General features: G+C 37.6%; 1 pseudogene; it reads left to right on the top strand.

The window, feature by feature from the left end:
• The first annotated feature begins 1,564 nt into the window (after positions 1-1,564).
• On the top strand, positions 1,565-18,720 carry LOC116761191 (annotated as a pseudogene).
• Positions 18,721-27,557: the final 8,837 nt, after the last annotated feature.

The raw sequence follows: 27,557 nt of genomic DNA on the forward strand, positions 1-27,557 counted from the left end.
GTTAAGGGCTTCCCTGGTGGCACAGTGGTTGAGAATCTGCCTGCTAATGCAGAGGACACAGGTTCAAGCCCTGGGCTGGGAGGATCCCACATGCCGTAGAACAACTAGGCCCGTGAGCCACAACTGCTGAGCCTGCGCGTCTGGAGCCTGTGCTCCACAACAAGAGAGGCCGCGATAGTGAGAGGCCCGCGCACTGCGATGAAGAGTGGCCCCCGCTTGCCACGACTAGAGAAAGCCCTTGCACAGAGACGAAGACCCAACACAGCAAAAATAATAAATAAATTAATTAATAAACATCTACCCCCAACATCTTCTAAAAAAAAAAGATTATAGGTTAATTTCACTAATGAACACAGATGAAATTAACTTTCAGGTTATTTAAAAATTAATACAGTTCAAATAGGAATTATAGGATAATCATCAGACATTCTATCACTGTAACTAACCTCATTAACAACCAAGTGAGAAAAATTATATAATTATCTCAACTATCTAAATATTGATAGAATTTAATGACTATGGTTAAAACTCTCAGAAAATTAAGAATGAAAGGGGACTTCCTTAACTTGATAAGATTATATACAAAACACCTACATTAAACATTATAGTTAATGGAGAAACATCATACTTATTCCCTGTAAGATCTGGAACAAGACAAGTTGCCCACTATCACCACTACTGTTCAACAGAGTGGGTCCTGGCCAATACTCTAAGGAAAGAAAAAAGAAATGATAGGTATAAGCATTGAAAGGGAGGACATTAAACTGTCATTATATACAAATTATCTGATTATCTGCCTTGAAAACCCAAAAGTGACAACAACTATTACAGTGGTAAGAGTTCAGCGAGGATTAAAAAACAAACAAACAAGAAACTCATAAAAAGCAATAGAATTTATTTACATGGATAGGGATCATATATCAGGATTAGATATACACACCCTCTATCACATAATTTGACAGTGCCATCCTCCAGCCCCAATATGGACAGAGTACTTAATGTACTTAGTATTGAGAAAATACTTAATACTTCTTTCCAAAGTGATGCTCGCCTTGACTATGCTTTGGCCAGTGGCCTGTTAGAGGATTGAATGAGAACAAAAGCTTGAAGCTTGCCTGCATGGTTCAGTTTGGAAACCATCACCCCCACCACCTAGTCTGTGGAAAATTGTTTTCCATGAAACCAGTTCCTGGTGCCAAAATGTTGGAGACCGCTGTCCTAGAGAATACTGAACACTAAGAAGAAACTATCGTCGTATAACATACTTATACAAAACAATACAGTATTTATAAAGTGAGAGAGAAATTAAGTTTTCTTTTTGATCAATTACATATTTTCTGAAGCAGAGACCATTAAGAAAGAAAAAAAACGTAGTATCTCATTTTGTTTTTTTTTTCTCCTTAAATTTTCTCATTCTATCTTTCTATGCATGACTATTCATGGCTGGCTTTTCAGACACCTGGCTCTCTTCAAGTAAGAAGCACCGATAATTTCTACGTCTGTACATGTCAACAATCATCCTCATAATCAGTCAAATCCGTGTGAATGATCTTTGAGGACCGCAATGCCTACTTTCTACTCAGAGTTGGATTGCACTATCGATAAACGCCCCACACAGCTGCTTAGTGTGAAGAAATACGTGCTAATTACTTTTGAAGTTGAAAAAGGATGCAGAGATAGGCCAGTCAGGAGGAGTACTGGGCGATCTCCTTCTAATTCATGCCTCCCCACCATTTGCTCACTCCCAGCTCTGCACCTTCAGGACAGAGTGGGTCCCTGGAACAGAAATGAGGGGTGGGCAGGGACATGAGGTGGACCCTGGAACCCTGGTCACACCACTCTTGCCTTTCCCTGGGAATCAATTTGCATCTACCTTGACTCAACAGATAAGTTCTCCTTGAAAAGTTACATATTAGCAATAGGCACAATTTAATGTATACATTCTCTGTACTCAGCCCAATGCTAGGCACTCTGCTTATATTAATTCTCCTCCCAATAATCCTGTTTTTTACAGATAAAGAAACTGAAGCTTAGGGAAATTAAAACAATTGATCTGAGGTCAGCAATTAAGAACTCAGATCTGTCTGATTCCAAAGATCCAGCTCTTTTAGCTAGAGGATCCAAAGATCCAGCTCTTTTAGCTAGAGGATCCTGTCTCAGACTACATAACTGGTAAACGGCAGAAACCAGATTTAAAGTAAGGTCTTGACTCCACATTTTGGTTTCATCACTCAATGAATTGTTGTTAAACATATGAACTAATGAGTGAAGTGATCAAGCAATCGGTATTGTTTAAAGTGAGATGATGAATTTGGGGAATGAAAGTTAAGAAATATGCTAATATCATACATATTAGATTAGATTTGAGTAATAGTTGTTATTTTTGCTAGGGGTTAAAGGCAATTGTCTTAAAACAATTGACTCAGAGTGGGAGTTGAAGTCAATAAGGTAGGACCCACAGTTGAGACTGAAAGCAGGACACCAGAGGCAGGTTACAACGTAATCCTAACATATAACCACTCTGTTCTAGGAATTATGTTAGCTGGAGTTAGAAAGATGAAAAGGAATACTCTAATATTAACTATACTTCCTGTGCCTCAGTTTCCTTATCTGTACAATGGAAATAACAATAATACCTATTTCAGAGTGTTTTTGTGAGGATTAAATGAGATAATACAGGCAAAGTGCATGGAACACATTAAGAGTTAGCACTAAATAAATAACAGCTGTAATTATTATTAATATTGTCTCAGTTCCTGCCTTTAACAAACCAACCAACATGGGTCAGGGAAGTGCAACAGCTGATAGAGCTTCCCAGATGGTGGTGGATGAGTCACATCAAGTCAAGAAAAGAAAAGCAGAATTGTATCAACTCCAAAAAATGTATAATTTTTAAAAATTAAATGTGTACACCAAAGATCTGTCTCTAAGAAACTAGTTTTAAAATACCTAATGATAAAAACCTAAAGTGTGTCTCTATTATTTAAATTCAAACCTCTTAAGCAAGGAGAGGAATGGCTGTATCCAGTCTCTGTGGGGACAGTGGGTCTCAATGACAGTTCTTTCTAAGGTTCTGTTCCACATTACCTTTCTGTGACCAGAAAAATGTCACTTGATGCCATTTTTCTCAATCAGATCAACTGCCAAACTGGTTAAAATCATTTCCTTACAGAAACCCAGATCTGCCTCTAACCTAAACTGTGCTTGGTGAGTACATCTTCACCTCTTCCTCCCCGTCTGCAATCAAGGAAATAGCAGTTGAGGGCTTAACTGCTGCTACCTGGTAGAAAAAGCATACACCTGTTGACAGACTGGCTCAAAACAAATTTAAAGGGAAACTTCAAAAGTATGACAAGATTCTTCTCCGGCCAGTGCTACCTCAGACAGGCTACTGGACGGAAGGTCCAGAGCCCCAGTCTGATAGGATGGTGTTTCCAAGGAGCACAGGTGCAAGTCACCATTCTTTCTGACTGACATGTGGTCATCACCTACTCAGACGATGTTAGAACAGGAAAAACAGGAAATCCCACAGATACCTGCCAGAAATCCTCTCACCAGGGCAAGAGTTCCAGTTTTTAAATAATGCCTGGATAACATATTTATAAAACATGTTGGAGATTTTCAACCTTGGCAAATGATATATGTTTATAAAATCATTCTTAAGTGTTCACGTATTGTAAACAGGCAGGTCAGCTTAACAGGGATCGCCTGTGAAGTGTCTTTAACAAATACACAATTAGAGAATCAGGCTTGACAGCTTTGCTAGATGGAATTTTGTTGTAAATGCCTTCAAATCCTATAGCTCAGGTTGTATGTTGAAGCTTCTTCTGACCTCAGGAGAATGACTGTATCCCCTGAGTCTAACCTCAAGCATTTATCTCATTCTGTTTTTTTTCTTGGTTTTCCTGAAGTCTAATTTGGCCAGCTCTACCTACATGTGTTCAGCTTTGCAGTGATTTATTTCATGTGCTCCTTCTTATTTCGATTTGGCATGTGTTCCTATCATTCCCATATGTCAACAGGTTACTTTGAATTCCACTGTCTTATGTAGTCCCCCAAGATGACCATGATTTTCATACCACGGGAAATGGTTATAGGAAAATAACGTCTGTATTTGAATGAGCTAGTTAATTCCAAAATGCTCATTTCCTGTGGATTCTTAATTCCTGTACAAATGAAACTTGAGAAACCTCTGTCCTCATCTAGGCGCTCCTGGGATCAACTCCTGCTTCTTAGGGAAACCTGCTTTCTTTTCTGTCCAGCCCTAACTCTCCTCTGAAGTGTGATGATACTGAGTGCTTCATTAAACACCATCAGCCCAAAGTGGAAGCATATGCTACTCAGAAGCATTTATCACCAAATTATATAGATCCGCTTCTCGACCCAGTTCTCCTCTGTTTATGGATCCCAGATCCAGCAGCACTCATTCATCTCCTTCTTATTAAATGCTACTGTTCATTCAACTGTTTGAACAAACGAAGGAATGCTTTGAAATGCCCCTTTAAGAAAATGATACGAAGTGAGAGAGTGGCATTGACACATATACACTACCAAATGTAAAATAGATAGCTGGTGGGAAGCAGCCACATAGCACAGGGAGATCAGCTCGGTGCTTTGTGACCACCTAGAGGGGTGGGATAGGGAGGGTGGGAGGAAGACGCAAGAGGAGGGTAATGGGGATATATGTACACATATAGCTGATTCGCTTTGTTATACAACAGCAACTAACACAACAATGTGAAGCAATTACACTCCAATAAAGATGTTAAAAAAAAAGAAAATGATATACTGTTATTTTTCTTAAAGACACATCATTTAAGGGGCTTCCCTGGTGGCGCAGTGGTTGAGAGTCCGCCTACCAGTGCAGGGGACGCGGGTTCATGCCCCGGTCCGGGAGGATCCCACATGCCATGGAGCGGCTGGGCCCGTGAGCCATGGCTGCTGAGCCTGTGCGTCCAGAGCCTGTGGTCTGCAGCGGGAGAGGCCACAGCAGTGAGATGCCCGCGTACCGCAAAAAAAAAAAGACACATCATTTAAATATGAAAATGTATTAATTTTGCCAAAAATTCCCCGGAGAAATGATGACTGATCTTCAAAAGACGTCGTTCTTACCAAAGACAGAAAGCTTGTGGGCGCTCAATCAATGATGCATTTGGCTGATACAAAGTACCAAGGCTGTGTCAACGCAGAGTAAGAACATCTGGAGGAAAAGTGAAAAAGTCAAGCGTGATGTTTCAGTAGTTGACACTGAGTAATCACGTTTCCATAGAAATGTTTCTCTCTTAACTAAACATTTTGTTATCCTAGTATCTATATAGGTAAGTTTATACGTTTGGTATAAAGCACTGTCTAAATCCTTTAGTTTCCCCTAATAGGTTTCCTGACAAGGTGACATAATACTACTTCCATCTGACAGGTACAACCAATACCTATAGAGACAGCTACCTTTGATTGCCTCAGATTCAAGACCAAAGAGTTATATGGCTTTAGCCTGATTTGTCACTGTAGCATTTCAACTTAATTGCAGTTTTACAAACAATGGCTATTTTGTACAGGATTGTTTTGGTTGCCCCTTCTTAAACAGGCATTTTGGCAGTATACTTTAGAACGAAGTCATTGTTTTCTGTGGGCCGGGAAGCTTTGCAATCATTTTGATTTTATCCTGTTAGGTTTTTAGTTCTTTGAAAACAGCAGACAAACACTGCATTTGGGTTTTCTGTGTTGCTGGTGAGCAGTTACTGAAATGGACCTGCTTTTTAATGCAAACATTATGCATACTGCAGCCAGACAATGGAAAGTCTGCTTGCAACCTGAGCAGGGCTGGCTGCAATCTTTCCCAGTGGGTATCTATCATTTCAGGTGCTGCCGAGGAATTCGTTATAGAATTTTCATTTTTCAACTGTTTGTTCGAATCACATACCAAGTCAAATTTAATTAGTTATATTCATCCAGCAGATGGTACAGTATTCTATACTAAAATATAAATTCCTTTACTTAATTGAGTAATGCATTTCATATGATCTCTTTTACAAATTTCAAAACCAATTCTCTTCAAACAGGCCTGCACATTATTTGTATGCAAGCCCAAACAGGTTAAAATTGATTTAATGCTCTCCCCGCAACCCACCCCCCAGATGGACATTATGTAAATGAAAGCAAGTCTGCCACGAGTATCTTATTTTAATGTCCCCTTCTACATAAATTACACTGGCAACTGGGAGAAAAGAGGTGGCATTAAACTTAAGTTATGTGGGAACGAGTTTCTTAAACTTCAAAGGCCAACATGTCACAAAGATGGTCATATTGAAATGAATTCAACTTTTTTCACACTGGAAAAACCGAACATCCATGATCAGTTTGTTAAAACCAAGTCTTTGATAAATAGATTCCTCATAGATACATGGATATTCCTTCCAGGATAGCCAGTTAACCTAAACATTAGAATTGAGACAGAAGGGCTATCTATCTCTATATGTTAGTTATATACTGTTATAGGCATCTGTAGCACTCAGACACAGTTTTTGGACAACAAAGTGCGCAGTGGAAAACTGTATTCTTGGTAGATCTTGGATTGCTGCTTCTCTGACCACCCAAGACTCAAAAAGGATTTCATTTCTCCCCTAAACATTGTATCATTGCTTCTGGCATCTGCCTATTTTTTTCTTCTGATGGAATTTGAAGCATGCTGAATTTTCCCAACCTGTGTCAACAACCTATTAAAGGGTACAAACTGATTCATTGAACGCTGGAAGTAAAAGAGCTTTTATCCATTTTTTATTCCACAGATGACATATATTCTGCATATATACGGAATCAGCCAACTCCAGTGCCTACTATAGATGTTAGCAATTAATCATGACACGTGTGTCTTCTAAATCTTTGACCAAGCCCTCCAGTCATGAACTGAATACTCTTGATATTTGCCACCTTCTTCTAGTCTGATCCTTTTATCATGCTGATAAGGAAATTAAGGCACAAAGACATGTAATAGAATCTTTTTTAACTTAGTCACAGAGGTAACTAAAGTTCAGGTCAAGACTGATAAGTATCTCAATTCCTAGGCAGACATTTCTCCCACCACATTATGTTACCACTTGAGTGAAAAAAATCTAGGGTATAGACTGAGGCAGAGGAAAAAGTTTTCCTTTACTCGTGTTACTGAACCAAACTTCCGTCTGCGCAGTAAAGCCAATCTTCAGACACAGGCTTGTGGTGAAGGAAAGCACAGCATTTATTGTAAGGTGACAGACAAGGAGTCTGAGGAGGCTAATGCTCAAAAGACCCAAACTCCCTGATGGGTTCCAGGGAGGCATTTTTAAAGGCAAGTTGAGGGAGGGGAGTTGCAGGGTATGTGTTCAACTCGTGCACAATCCTCTGATTGGTTGATGGTGAGGTAACAGGGCAGTGTCACAGGGGTTAACTTTATCAATCCATCTGGGAAGACTCCACAGGGGAATAAATATAATGGAAGGCAACGGTTATTTTAGTAAGGTTTTTTTCATACAGATTTATCTCTGTGTGACTCTGTCTCTGCTGATAAGTCAGTCTCCTCTTCCTCGACACATTCCACAAAGGAAAATTTATGCCCTCATTTTAGGCAGAGCAGAGAACTCTTTGTGTGTGTGTTGATTCTCAGCTGCCTTCAGCTCAAAATAATCCTAATGCCCAAGTGGCATATTTGGGGGTGGCATATCCTGGTCCCCTTCAAACTATCAAGAGTGAAGATATTACAACTGTGGGTAGCTAATTTGATGAAGGCACTAAGCAACTCCTCCAGGCAGTTCGCCAGCCACCCTCCCCCATGTAATCTCTGGGTGTTCCTTCTAGGCCCTGCCACTTGAAGTTTCTGTATTACAGCTTTACCAGTCTTCTTTAAATTATCCAATATTTTCAGCAGCTCTTTAATTTCTAGATAGAAGAGATTCTACTTGTCTGAGCCTTAATGCAGGTCTCTTATGGGTGCTATCAAGTTCAAGCAATTAAGTGGTTCCCTTATTTCCCGTTTACTGGATTAAACTGTACCTATAAATCTCTGAGAAACCCTAGTGAAGGGAAAGAGTGTATCTTTTGAATCCAGTTCTTGCTCTGCTAGCTACTATCTGCAAGACCTTAAAGACCTTTCATTATGGAAACCAGATTTCAATGCATGTAGGTCACCCAGGACAGAGTTGAAGCTCAATAAACAGCAGTTCTGATGATGATAAGGATGATGATGGCTGGTGGGAATATACTCCTCTGTTTTGTATGGTTTTCTTCAAAAGAATCTAGTTAATTCTCTACAGATTTCTTTCCTCCTCCTCCTTTACCCCCATCCTTCTCCCTTACACATACATCAGACACAGTCATACTTAAAGATCTACAATATTCATTTACTTGGAAAAGACAACAATATCCTGGCTTAGAGAGACTCCATTAACTTCATTACATGCTAAGATTTAACACTTAAAAATCTTAGACAAAAGTCAGATTAGATGTCTCTTCCTTCAGGCATTGGTCCCTAACGAGGTAGACCCACCAGCAACTGGTACTGAAAGGCTGTACTGATGTCTGTTGCCTATTGATTCATACCTCTTTCCTCTAGACTATAAACTCCTTTGGGGGAGAGTTAGTGTTTAGTTTAGTGTGTCTTGTATCATAGTAGGTAATTACTTCTGAAAAGATAAATGAATTAGTGTTATCTGGGATGGAAAGTAGGGAAAAATAAGGAGGTCAATTTCCCAGTCCTTATGATTTGGTGATAATAAATATTTGGAAATTATCTGGACAAAGAGACAGAAGTTACTTAATTTACAGTGATTAAATTGAAGCTATTTAATTAACCCTTTTGCCTTTGAAACACAAATAGCTGATATAACAGGTTCACATTCTAATGCTGTTAAGCAGAAAGATTCATTTTCTTTTTCTTCTTCTTTTTTTTTTAATGAGAAGCCAAAGCACTGAATGATTCATATTTCTAGGAAAATATTCCTATAGTCATTTTCATCTCTGAATATGCATTCACCTTTAAAAGTATGCTTTTAATAAAAAGGAAGACTGCATTTATTTTATGACGTTTCTTGGCGAATGATTTCCAGATTTTTTTTTTTTTTTATTAATTCTATCTGCAGGGCCCACTCTAAGCAAACACATGTCATATGGAAGCTGGTCTTTCCTTTTCTATAACAGGTTCTAATCAATCCCAGCAATAAGCAAGGGAGATATCATGATTGTGCTATGACTGAAGAGATACCAGGATGGGCTACAGTGAACTTCCTGCCATACTGAACTGCTAACGGAAATTCTACCATTAGACCTTCATCCTTTGACAAGCCATTTATGTCCCTGTTACAATGCAAACAGCCTTGTCCTGGGAGGGAAATATTTATTGTCTTTCTTAGCAAACAGCATTTTGATTGAGGGAAAGTTAAAAAAGTGTGCCACAGAGTGAAAGAGGATATTTCCTATATATTCAATAAATGGCTCATATGTAGAATGAATACATATCCTAAGAATGATTAAGAAAACAGTAGATGACCCAACAGAAAAACAGACAAATGACTTGGATAGACATTTATAATGCAGGCTGCTCTTGTCATGCCCATCACATCTTAGTAGGAAACCCTCAAAAGGATTAAACTTGTTTCTGAGTTCCAGAAAAAAAAAAAAAATTAGAGAAATGCAAAAATATCCAGCACTTAACAAGTTAAAATTCACACTACCTAGCATTCAATAATACTAATAAAAAGAAAACATTACCAAGTGTGCAAAGAAGCAGAAAAATATCCGAAATGCAGAGAAAATTAGTCAATAGAAACAGACCCCCAAATTACTCAGATGATAGAGTTAGTAAAAACCAATATTAAAACTACTTTTATAACTATATTTCATGGTTATGAAGGTAGAAAAAGACATGAGTATGTTAATGAGAGATATGGAAAATAAAATAAAAATGAACAAAATAGAAATTATAAAATTCTTAACAGAAAAAATTTCAGGAAACGAAAATAAACCAGATGGAATTAACAGGAAATTAGATGTTGCAGAAGAAAGAGAAAATGTGAAGGTGTAGCAATAAACTGTGCAATATTAAACACAGAAAGAAATAAGAAAAAGAAATAGATCATCAGTGAGCTATGGGGCAACTTCAGACAGCTTAACATATGTGTAATCAGAGTCCCTGAGGGAGAAGAGAGAGAGCGAAGCCAGAAAAAATATTTAATGAAATGGTGGCCAAAATTTCTCAAATTAAATAAAAATAATGAACCCACAGTTCATGAAGTACAACAAAGTCCACCACAAGAAATATGAAGAAATAGAACCAAGACACATCAAATGACTTAAAACCAGAGACAAACAGAAAAATCTTAGAAGCAGCTAAAGGAGAAAAAAAAAAAACATGTACATGGGAACAAAGATATCAGTTGTCGTTGTGGGGGAAGGGGAGAAAAGGAGGGACAGGATGTAGCAGGTACAAAGGGGTATGAGGAAACTTTTAGGGGTGATGGATATGTTAATTACCTTGATCGCAATGATGGGTTTCACAGGCATATACATTTATCAAAATGTATCAAAATATATATTTTAAATATGTGCAGTGTATTGTATGTCAATCATACCTTAATAAAGTTGTTCATAACTTCATAATGACATACTGCTATGGCCACAAAAATAGATAAAATCAAAAAGCAGGCAGTACCAAGTATTAGCAAAAGTGAAATTTCCACACACACTTATGAGAGGATAATGCAATAAACAACTTTAGAAAATTCTTTGACAATGTCTCCTAAAGCTGAACTTGTACATGATGCACCAGCAGTTATACTCCTAAGTATGTAGACAGGAGAAATACCTGCACGTTTACCAAATTATATGCACAAGTAAAATTGCTAGTAATAACCCGCCCTGGAAAATCTCAAAGTCCAACAAGATTAGAGTGAAGTATGGTATATTCATAATATAGAAAACTATAAAAAAGAAGGAAAAACTGCTAAACAACCACGTGGATGAATCTCAGAAGCATAATGTTTAGCAGTCCCAAAGAGTATATATCACATGATCCCAACCATATAAAGTTCAAAATAGGCAAAACTAATTAGGTATTAGAAGTCATGATGCACAGGACTTCCCTGGTGGTCCAGTGGCAAAGAATCCACCTTCCAATGCAGGGGACCTGGGTTCGATCCCTGATCGGGGAAAAGATCCCACATGCCTCAGGGCAACTAAGCCTGTGCGTCACAACTACTGAACTCGGGTGCCTCAACGAGAGAGCCCACGTGCTGCAAACTACAGAGCCCACACACTCTGGAGCCCAAGTGCCACAACTAGAGAAGAGAAAACCCACAGGCCACAGCTAGAGAGAAGCCAGTGCGCCACAATGAAGACCTGATGCAATCAAAAAATAAATAAATTAAATAAATAAATATTAAGAAAAAAAGAAGTCATGTTGTGGGTTCCCTTGATGGGAGGAAGTGACCGGGAGGGGACATTAGGGGGCAGTTGTGGTGCTAATAATGTTATATTTTTTTATCTGGATGCTGGTAACTCACATGTTCGTTTGTAAACATTCTTCAAGTTGTACATTTTGCATGTTTCTCTGTATATATGTCATAGTTCAAAATATATATACTTTCATAAATATAGTTTGGGGTAAAAGAAATAATGATATATGCATAAATGTAAATATATATAAATATACAACATTGTTTATGTGAATGAAAATACATGCATACAAAAAAGTAATATAGATTTATAAAAGAGCTCCAATACATTAAACATTTAAAAATTTTTGTCTATGGTGGGGAGATGAAAGAGAGTGGGGAATGGAGATAAAAAGGGGTGGAAGGAAGGAAGGAAGGAAGGATAGAAGAAAGGGATTTAACTATGGTTTGTCTCCTTATGAAAAATAATTACTTATATTTATAAAATGCACTGCTGAGTATGAAGCCATATGTGCCAGCCATTCTTAGTTTTTTGGGCTCAAATCTGTCTTTACCTAAACCTCTATGCCTGCTACACTCCTCTCATCCAAGCTTTTTACTAACATCCTCCCTATTAACAATAACAAAAAAAGTCAACATTAATTAATTATTTGGTGGTAAATTAGATAATAGGTATAGTTTCCAACACACTTTAAAGGAATCCTCCAACTAAGATGGCAGTATCCCTAGAATTTCCATATATTTAATTGTATCACTTGTGCTCAAAACCCATGCTTTCATACCCATTTTTAATAAAATGCTGGAGCTACCACAAGCCTCTCAACTTAGTATTTCTTTTAATAGGCAGCCCACTAATTAGGAAAACCTAAAGAGAATTTCAAATTCCTGAAGAAAGTTTAACTGTGAGCCACTTAAAATCTATAAAATATACAATGAGAAAAAGGGCTCATAAATCCTAAATCTAAATGGAAATTTCCAAATGAGAAGAATGGAAATATTTATAGCCCCCTACATCTCTAAAATATTCTTAAATGTTCAGACATGGAAGATTTAGTTGTAATTTCTACTTTGTTCTCTCCTTTCCCTACGATTCAGCTTCAGGAATGAATGGATAAAGGAGATGTAAGATTTCAGCCATGACAGAGAAGGAAATCCTGCCATGTAAGACAACTTGGATGGACCTTGAGGGCATTATGCTAAGTGAAACAAGTCAGACAGACAAAGACAAATACTGTATTATCTCAAATGTGGAATATAAAATTGCGAACTCATAGAAACAAGTGTAGAAATGTGGTTACCAAGGGTTAGGGGATGGGGGTGCGGGGAGGATGGTGAGATGTTGGTCAAATGGTACAAACTTCCAGTTATAAGATGCATAAGTCCTGGGGATCTAATGTTCAGCATGGTGACTATTATTAACAACATTATATTATATGTTTAAGAGAATAGATCTTAAATATTCTCACCAAAAAAAGATATGATAATTATATGGCATGATGGAGGTGTCTGAGCTAACGCTATGGTGGGAATCATTTTATAATGTATAAGTGTATCAAATCAACACATTGTACATCCTAAACTTATACAATGTTGTATGTCAATTATATATCCATAAAGCTGGAAAAAATTAGGAAAACCTAGATACAAATAGATAATATGTGATACATTTATATGATGGCAGATTATACAGCCCTTAAAAAGATTAAACTGTAAAAAATAAAATATTATGGATTATCAACTAGAACAGTGAACAGGAAGCTAGAGTCAAATAATGATAGAAATTTTTGCTACATAGAAATTCAACTGTTAATTTTTTTATTATGAGCGTCATATTAGAGTAAAAATGCTTACAAGAAGAAACTATTATATCAAAGTTTGAAACAAGTGAGAGCAGGCTGATACACTCTGACAGAATCAGATTACATATTACAATATCTTTAATCCCCTAAGGAAAGACAAGAAGTAATTTTAAAGTGTTTGTGCAGAGTTCAATGAGAAATTTAACTCTCTAGTAATAGATTTTTATAATGGAAAAACATTTTATTAAACTACTTGCAGTGTTTACTGCCAGGCATATAATATATGTTTAATAGTATAAAATCAGCTTAAATTTGGGTAATACAGCATTCCAGTATGTAGAAAATATAGATGTTTCTGCCTTTGAATCTAATCCCCCATATAGATATCTGCCATCTACTCAGGCTTTAGATGTCAAGTGTAACTATTTCAAATTTGTTAAAATGAAAGTTTACCTAGTGGTGAAGGAGGTAATTTTGTCACTTTTCTTCCTTGTCACTGATAATTAAAAGCTAAATTTCTTGCAAAATGATACTTTAAAAATGACTTACTTACCCCCACACTTATTAATTCATCTCAGGACAATTCATAATTTTATATGAGCTCCAAACCCTAGCTGTTTCAGATGTAATAACAGCATAATGCTTTAAGCAGTGTTTAGCAAAGCACAATTGTTCTCTCTTTGGCATTTGCTCCTTACCTTATGCATCTCTTAATCCTTGGTGTGCACATTGAAAATGTCACCATGAAACTAATCATGTTTTCACATTTGACCCAGACAAATCTTTTTTTTTTTTTTTTTAAACATCTTTATTGGGGTATAATTGCTTTACAATGGTGTGTTAGTTTCTGCTTTACAACAAAGTGAATCAGCTATACATATACATATGTTCCCATATGTCTTCCCTCTTGCGTCTCCCTCCCTCCCACTCTCCCCATCCCACCCTTCCAGGCTGTCACAAAGCACCGAGCTAATATCCCTGTGCCTTGCGGCTGCTTCCCCCCAGCTATCTACCTTACTACGTTTGTTAGTGTGTATATGTCCATGACTCTCTCTCGCCCTGTCAAAACTCACCCTTCCCCCTCCCCATATCCTTAAGTCCGTTCTCCAGTAGGTCTGCGTCTTTATTCCTATCTTACCCCTAGGTTCTTCATGACATTTTTTCCCCTTAAATTCCATATATATGTGTTAGCATACGGTATTTGTCTTTTTCTTTCTGACTTACTTCACTCTGTATGACAGATTCTAGGTCTATCCATCTCATTACAAATAGCTCAATTTCATTTCTTTTTAAGGCTGAGTAATATTCCATTGTGTATATGTGCCACATCTTCTTTATCCATTCATCCGATGATGGGCGCTTAGGTTGTTTCCATGTCCTGGCTATTGTAAATAGAGCTGCAATGAACATTTTGGTACATGACTCTCTTTGAATTTTGGTTTTCTCAGGGTATATGCCAAGTAGTGGGATTGCTGGGTCATATGGTAATTCTATTTGTAGTTTTTTAAGGAACCTCCATACTGTTCTCCACAGTGGCTGAACCAATTCACATTCCCACCAGCAGTGCAAGAGTGTCCCCTTTTCTCCACACCCTCTCCAGCATTTATTGTTTCTTGATTTTTTGATGATGGCCATTCTGACTGGTGTGAGATGATATCTCATTGTAGTTTTGATTTGCATTTCTCTAATGATTAATGATGTTGAGCATTCTTTCATGTGTTTGTTGGCATTCTGTATATCTTCTTTGGAGAAATGTCTATTTAGGTCTTCTGCCCATTTTTGGATGGGGTTGTTTGTTTTTTTGTTATTGAGCTGCATGAGCTGCTTGTAAATTTTGGAGATTAATCCTTTGTCAGTTGCTTCATTTGCAAATGTTTTCTCCCATTCTGAGGGTTGTCTTTTGGTCTTGGTTATGGTTTCCTTTGCTGTGCAAAAGCTTTGAAGTTTCATTAGGTCCCATTTGTTTATTTTTGTTTTTATTTCCATTACTCTAGGAGGTGGGTCAGAAAGGATCTTGCTGTGATTTATGTCATAGAGTGTTCTTCCTATGTTTTCTTCTAAGAGTTTGATAGTTTCTGGCCTTACATTTAGGTCTTTAATCCATTTTGAGCTTATTTTTGTGTATGGTGTTAGGGAGTGATCTAATCTCATACTTTTACATGTACCTGTCCAGTTTTCCCAGCACCATTTATTGAAGAGGCTGTCCTTTCTCCACTGTACATTCCTGCCTCCTTTATCAAAGATAAGGTGTCCATATGTGCGTGGGTTTATCTCTGGGCTTTCTATCCTGTTCCACTGATCTATCTTTCTGTTTTTGTGCCAGTACCATACTGTCTTGATTACTGTTGCTTTGTAATATAGTCTGAAGTCAGGGAGCCTTATTCCTCCAGCTCCTTTTTTCGTTCTCAAGATTGCTTTGGCTATTCGGGGTCTTTTGTGTTTCCATACAAATTGCGAAATTTTTTGTTCTAGTTCTGTGAAAAATGCCAGTGGTAGTTTGATAGGGATTGCATTGAATCTGTAGATTGCTTTGGGTAGTAGAGTCATTTTCACAATGTTGATTCTTCCCATCCAAGAACATGGGACAAATCTTGTTTATTTGCCTGAATCTCACATCTTCAGGAAATTCCAAACTTCAGAAAGTTCCTTAGATTTGTATTGTGTCTAGAAAAATAAGACAAAAACACATAAACTCATCCTTGTAGAAACAACTTTCTATTAGAAAGTTAGAATATTTTCTGGTAGTCTAGCAAGAATTCTTTAAAGTAAACATACTTTCCCCACATATTGCAAAAAATTATTAGACTTTGGTTAGGTTGTTCTTTTGTTGGAGTGTGGTAACATATCAAGGAATTAGGTCTCTGAAGGCAGAGCAATAAGAAAACTCATTAGTAAAGAAAGATCAATACATACTGACTCTCCTATGAGGATGTTCTGAGAATGAAGATGGAAAAACAAATTTAGGATCTAGCCATCAATCTCCTTCATCACTGCACATTCAGATCTAGCCAAGATGACAAGCAAAGGGCTGTGTTCATCTTCTCTTACTTCTGATGTTGTGAGCATAGTTCACTTTTATGCTGTAATGTAGAGTTGAGTGCTAATTTATTCCCTCTCTAAAGAACCTAATTTACATCATGATTATTTGTTATGCTCTAAAGATAGATAATTGTTCTCAACTTTTCCCTCCCTTAACTCAGCTTTTTAACACCTTTTCTAGAGTCTGCATATAGATTTTGTCATTGAAAGAAAATACTCTTTCAGGAAATTGTCTATATAATTTGCAAGTTAAAGTACATAAAACATGTGTTACTATTAGAATTTATAGAATTATTTTGCCCATATTTGACTGGCATAAATTTTGCCAACATTTATTGACATTGAATGTAGACCATCCCAGAAAAATGGCAGTGCCTCCTTGGGTCCAGGGGATTGCAGATGATAGATGCCTGCACATGCACACATACACCCTGTTGAAAAAGTTAATCACAATTGTATAAAATTACTTTCCAGAATCAATTTCAAATCTCTGAAATTTTTAATTACCTATTAAACCCTCTTCCTTGCAAACTAGTAATTAGGAAAAGAAGAATGTATATACAATGTGTCATACTTTCTATTTTTAAGATTCATTGAAAAACATGGCCAAACTCATTAATTTAAATGAAAGGAAAATTTCCATGCCATTGTTTATTTTCAAAAGAATTCAAAGCCTTCATTTAAATTCAAAATGAAGTTTCACCAATTACATTCACATTTTTACTATAATTTTGCTACCTTATTACCCACTTAGGATCATCTACGTGCTTTTTGTTTTCTTGTTACTTACATGAAGCCATTTATCATGGAATATAGTTCTCCACAGTATTTGCTTTGAGACAAGGCATTACATGTGTTCCTGAGATTTAATAGCAGTAGTTTCCACATGTTTTGGGTGCATTATACTGTAAAGTTAAGAACATAAGTTCTGAAGTAAAAATGTCACAGTTTGAATCTGGGCTCCAATCCTTATCGGCTTATATAGATTTGGGGCAATATCTCTGGGCTTCCATTTCCTTATTTATAAACTGGATAAAATACTGTCTAGATCAAGGTATTTTTTAAGAGGATTAAATGAGTACATTCGTGTAAAGCAAATAGAAAAATACTTAGCATATAGTAAGTTCTCAGTAAATGTTACTTATATTTTTATCATTTATATATAACATTACATTTTTATTAAATATAATTTTCCTATGTAGGTAGGCATTCCTATGTAGGTAAACAGTTTTTAGAGAGTTAACTTTTCATTGGGGGGAATATCTTGAACAAGAGGTGCAATGTAGGACAGTGAATGTGAACTAATAACAGAACAAAAAAAGAAAAAAGAAATCGCCAAAAAAATTCTGAAGAAGGAATGAATGGAAATCAAGAGAAATGGGGAAGACTACAGATAAGAAGGGAGAAAAGCTACAAAAAAGACCCAGGATGAAAGACTGAGTAGCAGAGCAAGGGGCCAAAGCAGAGGGAAGGAGGAAGGCAGGGACCCTGAGAGCTGGAGCCAGAGTGGGAGAGGCGCAGACCTGTGTGCACCACAGCTCACACTGACCTGTGGGGTGGGGAGCGGTGGACCACAGCAAAGGTCTGCTGCCTGGACCAGCAGACCCAGCAGCTGCCATGCTGCAAGATCATCAAGGGGAGAGAAGTCAAGGCCCTGTGCACTAAGGCTGGAGAGCAAAGTGCAGAACCTGGACTTGCCAGTCACAGCACGTGGCTGCAGCCAGGGACAATTCTATGACCTCAGAGAGCTGTTCAGAGAGGGTGGCCACATCCCTGAGACCAACTACTTCTTCATGGGAGACTATGTGGATCATAATTTCTATGGCACTGATACAATCCTGCTGCTGGCATTTAAGGTTGGCCATCCTGACGGTATCACCCTGATCCCAGACAACCATGTAGCCTCCAGATTGCCCATGTCTGTGGCTTCTCTGCTGAGTGCCGGTGCAATGTGGCTCCGTCACCATGTAGCACTACTGCTCCGAGATCTTTGACTACCTCAGCCTGTTGGCCGTCACTGATCGCAAGATCTTTTGTGTGCACAGGGCCTCTCCACCTCCATCTAGGCCCTGGACTAGATGTAGATGATTGACCAAAAGCAAGACGTGCCGCTTGATGGACTGTGTGTGACCTGCTCTGGTCCGACCCTCAAGACACAACAGGATGGTGTGTGAGCCCTGTGGGACCGGCTACCTATTTTGCAGTGATGTGGTGACCCGGTTCCATTCAACCAAGGACACTGACATGATCCGGGCCCACCACCTGGTGACAGGTTACGAATGGCACTTCAGTGAAACTGTGCTCACTGTTCAGTTGTCACCCAACTACTGCTACAACTGTGGGAATGTGGCAGCTATCTTGGAGCTGGATAAGCATCTTCAGGAAGATTTCAGTATATTTGAGGCTACTCCTGAGGGACATGGGGCATCCCCTTCAATAAGCCAGTGGCTGAATACTTCCTGTGAGCCTTTGGGCTCCTGCCCCTTCCAGGCCCTCTGGCCCTCAGACCACTATTGGATCTGCCCTCGTCTCCAGATGGAGGCTGGGTATAGTGCTCCTTTCAAGAGAGCACTTCAAGGGTGAGGATTTTCTCTGGATGGCCTCAGAGCCTCAGCTCCAGGCTCCTTCTCTCCCCACTGGAACGATGAAGTTTCCAATAACGTTTTTGTTTTTCTTTTTTTCCTTTTTTGTTTGTTTTGAGATCAAAATTTTGAGAAAAAGGTGTTGATTGATTAAATTAAAAACAGACAATTTAAAGGAAAATATTAGGTAAATAATAGCTCAGGAGTTATTTAGATACAGAAAATCAAAAAAATGTGACTCTAATGATTGCAGTTTAGAAAGCTTCTATTCCATGCTTCTTTCTGATCAGGGTCTCTGCTTTAAGTTTTCCTAGCATATAATTTATTCTAGAGTTATTTCTGGCAACCTATGTTATTATATCTCAATCAGTCTATCAGATGGGTTTATTTAATATTTATGTCACATTAGGGATAAATATTTCAATTATCAACCTCATGATAAACCCTGGTAAGAAGGGGTGCCTGTTAAGGAGAGATGAAATAAGAGGATCTATACAGTGCTTACATCTACTTACTCATCTCATCTTTGCAGCTCATGAAAATGTGTGTGCAATTAAAGAATGAATGATCTTACTTTTGGTACATATGTAATGCTTGAGTATACAGTTTTATAGATGACTCTGCTTATATGGTGCAGTGTTGAAGTATTGCAGAGCCCCTTCATGAGCAACAAGTTAGTCTCCAACTGCCATTTTTTTTTTTTTTTTTTTTTGCGGTACGCGGGCCTCTCACTGCCGTGGCCTCCCGTCGCGGAGCACAGGCTCCAGACGCACAGGCTCAGCGGCCACGGCTCACGGGCCCAGCCGCTCGGCGGCACGCGGGATCCTCCCGGACCGGGGCACGAACCCGCATCCCCCGCATCGGCAGGCGGACTCTCAACCACTGCGCCACCAGGGAAGCCCCCAACTGCTTATTTTTAAAATCACAAGTGTAACATCAAGATTCTTCTTAAGGTAACTTCAGTACTCAAATCCAATATTCTTATCCACCTGCATCCTTTCTCACAAATCAGGCTTTGTGATTGCAACAATGCCTTTTAACTCAAGTGCATTTTGTTGGGGGAATCAATGAAATTCTGCTCTGGAGCATACACCGTGGCATACTGGAATTCAGTTTCTGACCTAATTAAACTCTGAAGCTGGGGGCTGAAGTTTGCACTGTTTTACTGTGATGTTCACTAGTTTGCAGACCTTTGAGATCTATGCTAGAGAATAATTGCATAAAAAACAAGAGAAAGACCATATCCTCACCAAAAAAGAGTTTACAAAGGCTGGCAGGGTGACATGCATATAAATGTTGTAGAAATCGTGTGTACATAGAGAATCCTACGCTTAGGTTCTGGATTTAAGAGGGAAACTCTATTACTCTACACAAATATAAAGACAATTCTGAGAAAGGACAGCCAGCATAAACCAAAGGAAAGAACAAGAGCCTTGGAATAACACAACCCTAGGCTCACATCTTAACTGGAATTTTAATTTTTCCTAGGATCCTTGTTTTTTCTTCTTTTACAACAAGCACTTGACAGAGATAAACTATTACATCTCTGCTTACCCAGAGTGCTGTATGGCATTTCCTCTACTCTTTTATTAGGGCTGGGACAGCTCTGTAAGGCTCTAGGGTTTCTGGAAGGGATTCAGTTCCAACTTCTGCCTCCACATGTTAGAAGAGCCATTTCCTACACCCTTTTGGATGTTAAAACTCTAGTGCCCAAGATGTAGAGGAGGTCCCAACTCTCCTGGAAGCAGCTAAAATGTAAATGTCCTTATCGTTTTGGCTCAGATGTTTTTTTCACTTGGTTTCTTCCTTTTGAATTAACCCGTGTAATTTAAATGTTTTTCATTTAAATATTTAATTCTACTGTATTTTTTTAAAGTGTTGCAGTAAAAAGCAGAGCATCTGATTAGCTTAGTTTGCATACTGACAAGCATCTCTGTAAGAGACAGTTTGAGGTCTCTATATTTATAGGTGTATACCTCTGCTTTTAGAATGTTACTGCTGTCTTGTGGTAAGCCTGAAATATACAGTTTCATAGTGAATGTGTGTAATAAATTGGAATCTGTCTGGTTTGAAGTGAATGAACCCATTGCTAGGAAAAGAAATTAAGGCAGTATTTAGACCCAATTGTTTTTAACGTCACCAAATAATATTGCCTGTACAGAGAGTCCCTGATTCATGATGCTTTGGCTTAATGATTTTTTTTAACTTTACCGTGGTGTGAAAGTGATACACATTCAGTAGAAACCATACTTTGAATTTTGGATTTTGATTTTTTTTCCTGCCCTAGTAGTATGCAGTACGATCCTTTCTTGTGATGCTGGGAAGGGCAGGAGCTGCAGCTTCCAGTTAGCCCCGCAATCACAAGGGTAAACAACTGATACACTCACAAACATTCTGTACCCACAGAACCATTTTGTTTTTCACTTTCAGTATAGTATTCAATAAATTACTTGAGATAATCAACACTTTATTATGACATAGGCTTTGTGTTAGGTGATTTTGCCCAACAGTAGGCTAATTTAATTCTGAGCATGTTTGAGGTAGGCTAGGCTAACCTATGATGTTCAGTAGATTTAGGTGTATAACATGCATTTTTGACTTACAATGTTTTCAGCTTATGATATTTTCAACTAACAATGGGCATAAAAGGATGTAACCCTATCATAAATCGAGGGAGATTTGCATTGCATTGATCAATGAGCCTAAGAAACTTACTATAGGATATTAATAAGGAAATATGTGTTCCTTAAACTAAATATTGTCTGGTACAATAAATGAAAATTTTGAGGGTGAACATGAAGATAAAGGATTTTCTAAAAGCTTCATTAAATAATCCAATTTTTGGAAAAAATTATTTTATGATGGAAACACAGATTGGGAAATGCAAAATTAAAAATATATATTTCCAATGATTTTGAAATTAAGTTTGTTGCTACAGCATATAATCTATTATTTTCTGGAAAATATTATTATTTTCTGGAAAAAAATATTATTTTCTGGGAAATTCCTTTCAACACCATAGAAATAACGAATTAGTCATTCTCTAAATAGAACATAGCATTTTTTCTGGTTGTATTTTTCTTGATATTTGTCTGAATTGCTTCACTCTTATCTGTGTTTAATCCACGTCAGTAACATCTGTTTGAAAATGGGAAGACAATCACTTCTGTTTATAATATCCCAAACACTAGTGAGCTGAATTTATGAACAGATTGACTAACCATTTTGGCATTCATGGGACTACCTACTTCAGTATGTTGTATTAACTACATTTGAGGCTCAGCTTTGATATTGTTAGTAACAATAGAGTTTAATGAAATCTTTGCATCCTATTTTTAACTCAAACTTCACAAATTATAGGAGCTCTTTTTTGCATAACAATTGAGGTTGTAATGACCTGATTGTCTAAATCATATCACAGGTTAGAGAAGGAGCTTTGCACATTCTTCACAAACTTGTGACACCATATAATGTGTAACTATACAATTATCCTGTGAATTTAGAACGTGTAGAAGATTGCTGAAGCTCAAATATATGCTGGTTTCTCTCTGTTCCAGGTTAGTTGTATGTATTGATCAAATAATTAAAAATATTTTCAAATATCCACAACATTTAACATCCCACATGCCACAACTAAAGATTCCATGTGCCACAATGATGATCGAAGATCCTGCGTGCTGCAACTAAGACCCAGTGCAGCCAAATAAATATTTTAAAAGGAAATTATTTTTTAAAAACACTTGACTTCAGAGTAATACATATCATTTAAATGTAATACACTAATTGTGACTTGCATGGTTATGGTTGGTTTTTCTAGTAATGGCAGTTGGTTGTACTAATGCCACCACATTCCTTGCTGTATTTGTGACCAATGGTGTGCATTTGTAAGGCAGAGTTGTCCTAGTTAGTAGATATGGAAGTGTTTGCTTCTTGAGATACTAACTAGCTCTTAAGGCAATTTTAACCTGCTGTGTGTATTTGTTTGCCAAAAGAGTACTCTAAAATTCACCTTATTCACCAATTGAATCAATGAGCACATAAATCCCCATACCTTATTAACTATGGAAGATAGAGGTTAAAATTGCTCTGTTTTCAGTGTCTGCATGTACCCAGTGCAGGCATAGAAATGTATTGGAAACATAACCCAGAAATTTATATTCTCAGTTTTGTCATTGATAGTTACCTCGTTCCATTTTATTTGAATTTGTGCTTGTATAAAATGGGAATCTGGTTTAAAATGTGGAATAAGGTCATCTAAATGTTAATATTCTGGCTGCCTTGTCCCCATTTTTACTTGGGAACCATAGGAGGTCATGGATGGGACTGATAAAATTAGATTAAGAAAAATAAGATTAAGAATTCTTTTTTGCATAGCTTGGCTGAATTTTTGCTAGAGTTTTGTGGTAAACTATATGCTACATGAGTAATTTCTAAGCTCCTTTTCCAAAAATGAGAAAAGAATACAGTTTTAACTTAATATCAGAAGAATTTTCCAATCTTGGATGCCTCATGAGGTTTGGCAACATCAGATTGGCATAACATTTTCCAAAGTGAATTTCAAAGGATTAGAGCTTTCTTTTCCTGATTCTTATCCCTCAGTAGATGATTTTTTTTTAGAAGACACTGTTGACAAAACCGTGGTAGACCAGCCCAGCTAAGACAAGTAGATTAGCAACTGGGTTAATTGGTTAGTGTCCCTAAATGTAGTTGTCAACACTTTTGTATTTCGTATGTCTTTTCTCATTTTGTTTTTCTTATAATTACTTGTAATTATATTTTACATAAAATGTCAGTGAATGGCAGATTGAAAATAAAATGGGTCCTTCACCACAGATAGTTCCAGAAGCACTGCTGTAGTTTACCTCAAAAGGAAATATTGTAAAATTATTTTGCTTAAACTACAATGTTATAATAAAATGAAAGATAGATTTAAAATATGTAGTTATAACTCCATCATGCTGCTCTTGAACTTTAAAGTGAAAAAAAAATCATTTATCCTGGTCATTTTCTTTACAAAATTTAAGTGTTAATGCCTATACCATAGTATGGATATAAAGATTAAATTAGATGACATAAATTAAAGTAGTGCAGTCTTTAGCAGAACATATATGGTCTTTATGATCTGGCCCCTGGCTATCTTCACATCCTCATCTCCTGCCCTTACTCCATATGCATGTGAACTAAAACTATAGTCACCTAGAAACAGATTTTAGCTGTTTACTCTGTGCTTTCTTTTAAAAATATTTTAAATAACAACATAAAAGTGTTCAAAGTTCACCAAACTTAAGAGAAATACAGTCATTTTTCTGATTCAAGTAACCATAAAGTAAAAATACCAATTGTGCAGAAGAAGAAAGATTTTACCTGACAGTTAACACCAGAAAGCAATTTCTTCCATTATGACCTACACAGAAAATACTGTAGTGTGATTGTTAGATGTTTTGTGATGTGTCAAATGTGGAGATTTAAATAAATGGCTACAAATTCTTTGGCACCCCTGTTATGAAGAGATGGGGTTTAAGACCCTATTCCTTCCACTGGGACTGTGTCAATCAATGGAATATGAAGAAAGTGGCATTCTGTGACATTTGAGGCAAATTCGGTAAAGAGTAGGCAGCTTCCATCCAGTTCTTTGGAAAGCTTGTTCTTAGGCCTTTTCCTCTGAGGGCACTCCCTCTAGGAACCAGCCTCTACTGGGGGGAAGCCCAGGAAACCTAGACAATTCATGTACAGTCATTCTCAGTATTTGCAAGAGGATTGGGCTCCAGAAGCCCCTGTGGAGCCCCAAATCCTTAGATGTTCAAGCCCCTTATGTAAAATGGGTGGTAAAGTGGCCCTCTGTGTCCCCAGGTTCCATCCACATCTATGGATCAACCAACCAGGTAGATGTAGATATGGAAGGCCAACTGTGTAGGTGCTCTGGCTTTAAAACCACCTCAGCTTTGGTGGTACACATGTGAGTGAAGGAGCCTCTGGGTGACTCCAACTCCCAGCTATTTAAGGCACCCCCAGCAGTTCCAATCTTCCCAGGTGAGTACACAGTTTCATGAAGCTGAGTCAAGCCCTCCCTGCTATTCTTTGTTCAAATTCCTGGCTTACATCATTCATAAGCATAAAATGGTTGCTGCCTTATGTCTCCAGGTTTGGAGTGAGTTGTTTTGCAGAAATAGAAATCTCCAACAGGAAATGATATTTTCACAACAGCCTTACGCTTAGAGATGGTGATCATGTTTTTTCTCTTATTAAACCTTTCAGTAGACTTTATTGCTCCTTGGTGAAACAAAGCATAATCAACATAGATGAAAGTTGTTGAATGCAGAGATGCTACATCTTGAAGAAAAGATTCTTTTCAATGACTCCAAGCCATTGCAAATATTATCTTTCTGCCTGGACTGCCCACAACTCCACCTCCACCTTCACCTTCAAGCAGCCGATGTTTCAAGGTCCACTTTAGATGTTTCTTCTGTGTTGCCCCTTGAAAATTCAACCCTACTCCAGGCAGAATTAGTGGTCCCTTCCCCTCTGCTCCCAGAACACTCTGTATTGTAACACTCATAATGTTATAATAGAGTTTATACAACTACCCTCCCCCATCTCCAACTATTCTGAGGACTCCTTGAGGGTGAGGATAATACTTAACACTTTTCTTCTTTGGCTTACCTGTTTTATCAGGTTATCTGGTATATAACCAGTACTTTAAAAATGCATGTTGTATTGATTGATCATGAAATATATAAGGTTCCATAGGTTCCCTAAGGTTTTGATTCCTGGATTATACACAAGCCAACAATGTTCTATACTGCCATACAAGGAATTATAAACCTTAATAAAAAGACCAGTAAACACAGATTTACCATACAGAATGCCTATTCAGTTAACCATTCTTTGCCATAATGGCTCTTGAAAAATTGACACTTTCCAAACAACCCTTTTTTTTTTTTTTTGATACAGTGACCTGTATTTCCCAAAGCACATAAAGCAAATGAGCATAAAAATGATATTTCGAGGGCTTCCCTGGTGGCATAGTGGTTGAGAGTCCGCCTGCCGATGCAGGGGACACAGGTTCGTGCCCCGGTCTGGGAAGATCCCACATGCCCGGAGCGGCTAGGCCTGTGGGCCATGGCCGCTGAGCCTGCGCGTCCGGAGCCTGTGCTCCGCAACGGGAGAGGCCACAACAGTGAGAGGCCCGCGTACCGCAAAAAAAAAAAAAAAAAAAAATGATATTTCGACCTTGTAGTCTTTGGGAAAAGCATTCTTTTTTTTTTTTTTTTAAAGTCTTTATTGAATTTGTTACAATATTGCTTCAGTTTTATGTTTTGGTTTTTTGGCCGCAAGGCATGTGGGATCTTAGCTCCCTGACCAGGGATCAAACCCGCACTTCCTGCATTTGAAGGCAAAGTGTTAACCACTGGACCACCAGAGAAGTCCCAGCCAGGAAAAACATTCTTTTTTATATGACTCAGTTATTAGTCATCAAATATCAGATGAAATAAATTTGAACTGTGCACCATGTTTGAATAAACTAAAAGTCTTTTGTTTTGCTTAAGTGTGCTTAGTCAGAAAGACAAAGAGGTAACATTTTTGGTGACTTTTCACTCTATGTACTAAATAAACTTTATTGTCTTTCTGAGTACTCTCATCTATAGATATTATTTTGACTAAAGATATCTTTCTATGCTATAACTTTAAATTTTAAGTGCACTTTGAGTGCAAGATAAGCACGATCCTTCAAATTATTGAAAACATTAATACAGAAAGTTGTTCAGAGGGAAGAATGTATCTCACAAAGAAAAACAACTTTCAGCACTCCTCCACTAATACCCTCCATCATGTCTTTTCCTGCTTTGGTGAGTACAGTAAACTTCACGTCATTACTTTTTATGCACAAACTACTTTATTTATTTTAAATTCCATGTTACTTACTTACATAATGTCATAACGATTGAACAGTATTTTGATTGTTCAATTAAAATATTTTTCTTTCTATAAACATTTTTGGGGTATCCTGGGTTGGAATGAAATTCGTCATAATTTTTCCATTAAAATTAATGAAGAAGCTTTCCCATACAATAGCTTTTCACTTAGCAGCAGGGTTTTTAGAAACAAATTAAGGTTGTTAATCAAGGGACAAGTCCGTTACGGAAGCTTGGCTAACAAATTCTGAGATTATTCTCACTAATGTATGGAGGAGAAAAAGGTAGAACAGGCAGACCTATTAGGAGACTTCTTCAATTGCCCAGAGAAGAAATCATAATTTCTTGGATGAAGGTGGCAGCAGTGCGAGTGGTAATGATCAGATTCTGGATATATTTTAAAGATGGCCCTATCCAGTTTTGCTGTTGAACTAGATATGTAGTGTGTGAGAAAATGAACAGTCAAAAATAACTTCAAATTCAGAGATATCTAAAGCTTACCTTATGCCACATAAAGGATAAACTTGAATTAGAACTAGGATCAAGGTGTTTTTTGATATCCATTCTGGAGCTCTGTCCACCCTCTCCTGCTACCTAAAAGGAGAGCAACTTGTATTTGATGTCTCTATAGGTGCTTCAGGACAAAAGAGCAGGAAGCCTTTTTAGTTACTGTTAAAAGAAGGTCTTTTTCAGGAATTTTTGCATGAAGAACTTCAAATATCTATTCTGGAACATTGAGGACCTGCAGCTGCTTTGAGGATTTGCTCCAAAGCATTCTAAATCCTTAATTATTGAGGTCAGAAGGAG

This window comes from Phocoena sinus, chromosome 10, assembly GCF_008692025.1.
Source record: "Phocoena sinus isolate mPhoSin1 chromosome 10, mPhoSin1.pri, whole genome shotgun sequence".
In the NCBI taxonomy this organism is placed as follows: domain Eukaryota; kingdom Metazoa; phylum Chordata; class Mammalia; order Artiodactyla; family Phocoenidae; genus Phocoena; species Phocoena sinus.